The sequence below is a fragment of the Glandiceps talaboti genome, chromosome 14 (genome assembly GCF_964340395.1).
Source record: "Glandiceps talaboti chromosome 14, keGlaTala1.1, whole genome shotgun sequence".
Lineage (NCBI taxonomy): Eukaryota > Metazoa > Hemichordata > Enteropneusta > Spengelidae > Glandiceps > Glandiceps talaboti.
The window spans coordinates 16,496,485-16,501,216 of NC_135562.1; positions in this window are offsets into that span (position 1 = coordinate 16,496,485).

Genomic DNA, 4,732 nt, shown 5'->3' on the forward strand with positions numbered 1-4,732 from the left:
CTAATTCTTGACTTTGAGCGAATTTTGATTGCGTGAGATCGTTCCATGGTTCATCCAATTTGAAATCGATTTTCGGTCACGGGTATGGACTTCATCAACCCCCTATAGTGTTATTTTCACTCGCCCTACTCTATATACAAAAAAGGTGACTGATTTGTCCAAACCTTCGTCATACTATATGTGTGGTCTTATAACAAATAAAAATAATTGATATTCAATAAAGTGTGTTATCATCAATCGTCATTAGCCTCCGTTCGCATTGAAGGGATAATGTCATTAGGGATTCATTTAAAGGCAAACAACCGTTCATTATAGTTAGTTTACCGCTCAATGACGCAAATTCAAAGGCATGGTTTAATCACCGCTAACTCCAAAGCTAATATTACGCCGAACACTAATCGACCATCTGGTGTGTAGTGACCTTGTTCTCGTGTTAAAGTTCACAACATTTCTCAGCGAGGTATTATAGAGGAGAAATCACCCGTGCGTCTGCTACATATGTAAATATAAACCTTCTATTATTACATAGCGTCATTTATCCTGGCGTACGTATTTCAGATGGCTTTAAAATATTTTGAATACTAGGTTGCGTGGCCTAGTTTCATTTAAGTACCTGCAGAGGGCGCAAGTCATAGATAAAACATCTTTCGACAGGTTTTTTGTTTCCATGGGAAGTGTCATATTTCTAGACGTAGATTCATGTCATAAAAATTGTATTGATGCTGACGTTTTCTTTATAAATCCATGAGTGAGTGAGTGAGTGAGTGAGTGAGTGAGTGAGTGAGTGAGTGAGTGAGTGAGTGAGTGAGTGAGTGAGTGAGTGACAGAGTGAGTGAGTGAGTGAGTGAGTGAGTGAGTGAGTGAGTGAGTGAGTGAGTGAGTGAGTGAGTGAGTGGGTGGGTGAGTGAGTGGGTGGGTGAGTGATGAGTGATATTCGTATAAGTTCTTCGTCATAGATGTTCACTACTGCTGGGGTTTTTTTTGGTTGACTTTAACTAAATTTACTCTAACAAATAACTGTGTACACAGACTAATTGACAGAACAGTGTGATTTTCGTTCTTTCTTTATACTTGGTTATAATAATAATAATCATAATAATTCAACTTGGCAAACTGCCAGTATATTTGTATTTTATAATTCTCAATATCAAACTTGATTAGTTTTTATGTTCTAAACCGTAATTATTAATTAAAGTTTCAAAATTAACAATAAAATACTGAGAAAAGCAAGTCCTGGCAATTTCATCTTTTTAAATCATTGTGGTCTCTACATGCCGAGCTGTTTCTATGTGGAGTCCGATGATGGTCGGATCCATGGTTCGACTGGTCGGCTTGGAGTCTGCAGGTGGCGGATTCGAGACTCGCCACTGCCGTTTGTTTCTAAATGGATAAAGTCCTTGAGCAAGATTTGAATCACGATTGTACCACGGCAAATAAAGCTGTATTACCGGGGACCTGGTAGGACAAGTACCTCTATAATATACCCTTTAATCATATGGGCTATTAGAGAATGTATAATGAATCTTATGCTCTTCGCGGAGCTGAGAAAGTATAAAAGACCGTTGTCTCGTTATAGGTCCATACCTTTGTTAATAATTGTATAGCGTTTTGAGGAGTGCAGGAAAGCGTTACAAATAACTAGCATTATTATTAATATTGGTATCACTATTTTTAAAACGGACAAGTTGACTTCAATTTTCAACACGTTTTATGTTAAAAGGCCTTGGTATGTATGGGCAACAGAATGGAATGAAATATAATCTCTCCTAGATATGGAATAAAAATTGCTTATAATAACACGCCTAATATTTTTACTATCAAAGAGATTCATATAGCTTTGATCTTTCCGATTTCCATGGAAACGCCTGCGAAGGGTCGAAAGAGATGAAACTTTAATAGACAGATGAAAGATCTTTGCATTTGCCGAAATTAGTTTAATATCTGGCAATGCTTTCAAGCGATGTAAATGTGACGTCAGAAACTCGCGTCAGACAAATTGGTCCAGACAGGCAGAGAGGGGGAGAGAGTTCTGTCAAAACTTATGCGATATGCTATTCAAGCATGAAATGGCGACGTGTAAATTTGCCTCCTTTTATACATGGCGCTAATGATAATCGCATAGGAAAGGGTGAAAGTGTTAAAAACATAACACAGACGACCGAACAACTAGATTTGATCTGATGGCTTTTAAAAGAAGGCGGCACACTTATAGTTACTTAGCCGAGTCATGTGCAAAATATAAACTTGCCCGAAGGTTCTTTTTCATTTAGTTTACAGCTAAATGCGTCATTTATCTTTGTTTTAATTCAATCACATTAAGTTTTGTGCGATTTTCCTTTTTTCTGTCTGCATAAATGTTGTCATTTTATTTTTTTGTCAGATCTGAACGTTTTTCTGTGTTTATTTTATTTAATCTGAAGAAATATGTAACGTTAATTTTTTACTGACGGGTTTAACTATTAATATTAACAATGAGATCTGTAGTATAGCATTTAGGCAACCCGGGTGAATGGTTCGATGACTTGATTTCTAGTTTTACCCAAACTTTGTCATTGTCTTCGGGATTGTGGACTAAATACACATACCTATCAATTTCATATAGAGAATATATATATATTTCAAGACAAAGAATAAACACAAATATAATATAGATAATTTGTATGTAAATATGCATTTACTCGGTAAAAATAGTGTCTGAAGTTAATAGTTTTAATACTCTCCATAAAATCAAAATTTTCAACTGTTCGCAAATCTCGGTCCTTGTTCTGTCTTTACAAATGGAACATGTTGTCATTAGAACGATCCTGTTTCAATAATACCCACATATGATAAAGTGAAAAACCCTTGATTTTCAAAAGATACTAGTTTCCTCCAAGACCTTTCCTTGCCAACCAGCTGCATGTCTTAAATTAAAAGTGTCGCCTCATGGTGGCGCTTTTCCAGACATACTGATGTTAAGGGCGTCTCTAGTAATTACAGTGGGAGGGCCGGGGGGACTTGTGGATCACATTTTATAAATCAATTGTCGGGAGGGCCATGTTTTAGGAAAACAGGAATCGGGGAAGTGTCACATCTTACTTTGATTAATTGTATTATCTAAATTCTGTGATTTTGGCATCCCATCTATTCTTATGCCACTACTACAACATCCATACGGTTACCACCACTAACACTAGTAGAAAAAATAGTACAGTTTACGACACTTTCCGTACTATAGTTCAGATTGAGTTCAATTCTGTACTTTTATGCTGATGAGGTGGACGTTTCTGTACTTTCCCATTAGCGCCTGTCTAATCGGATTATACTCGATCTGAAAAATAGTTCAGATTGCGAGTCGGAAGTGATTTGAATACATTTGCATTTAGTTCAGAATATATTCATGAGTTCACCCCCATAACCGGGCAGTAAACAAATGAATATTCAAATCTATCTCGCCTGCATGTGATTCAAGGCGTGTACACTAATTGTTTGACCCACAGAAAACTAACAGTAACACTATTTAGTTAGTTAGTTGTCTGTGTTTGACCACATGAAGGCGGAGGGGGAGGGTGCAAAAGAAAAGGGTTACACACATGTACAGTGTATGATATGATGAGAGCTACATTTAATGTACATGTACATACGAACTGACATGTATACGTACATGTACAACTACGCTAGCATGTAAACGTTAGCAAAAACTCTTACTACTACCTCAGACCACTAAAATACTAGAGTGGTCTGAGCTACTACTACTTGCAAAAAGTATTTACAAGCATTTCCATGTAGGTCAATGAAATATCACCTATGTGGGTTATACTTCAATAGTCGGTCAAACAGCGTAAAGGTCTACATTCTACAATGACAGACATGATTGTTCAACTCGGTGCGATCTAAGATGAATTCACGGTGTATATTTGGTTACGTCGCCTTTGAATTGATGATGACGACTCGTCCGACCTAGACTGTTCTGGTCCAGTTTCAAGTGAAAGTCAGAATTATCACGGTGCCATTGATTATACTAACTGTGATGAAACTCGCCCACTCTAGTCTCTATGACTTCATTAGCCCCAAAATGCAAGAACTTAATAATGGTATTGTAAATCGAAGTTCATGCATGCTCTGACTGTCGCCTGTTTTTTGTTTTCTTACATTTTATACAATTTTGAATTGTTAGCTTTGTATTTCCTGCATTAATGTTGAAAACTGGTCTTTTTACTGTGCGTCTTCAATGCGCAGGTAAAATAGTGTGTTAATCTAGCATCGTGAGTACGCGCTCGCTTATGGTTTCGCATACCTTGGACTGCCTGTCATTCAGTATTGTTTTAGCCTATTTATTTCTAAAGAAAAATGGTCTGTAAAGGGACTGCTTTAGTTGTCACAGTGCCTTTGTGGATTTATAAATCGATTTATGACAAGTGAGTCTACCTATTTTTTTTCCGACCCACTCAGTCAAGGAGTGCGATACACCAATCACCGTGTATTTAGCTTTGTATACAGTGTATGGATAATAGCAAGTTTCGGGACTGAAAAATCATAAATTGTTTGTTAGACTTATTTTTTATTCAATGTAATCTGGGTTGATTGGGAATTTTCAGATATCAGGATTTAAACCTCGGATTTCAACTCAGAAAGGCTATATTTTTTGCCTCAGTCTGAATTATATTAGTAGAACTCTCACCAACGTTCCCAATGTGAAGTGATCTGAAAGTTGGTGAGAGGTCCTCACGTTGGATTGCAGCACTGCATGTTC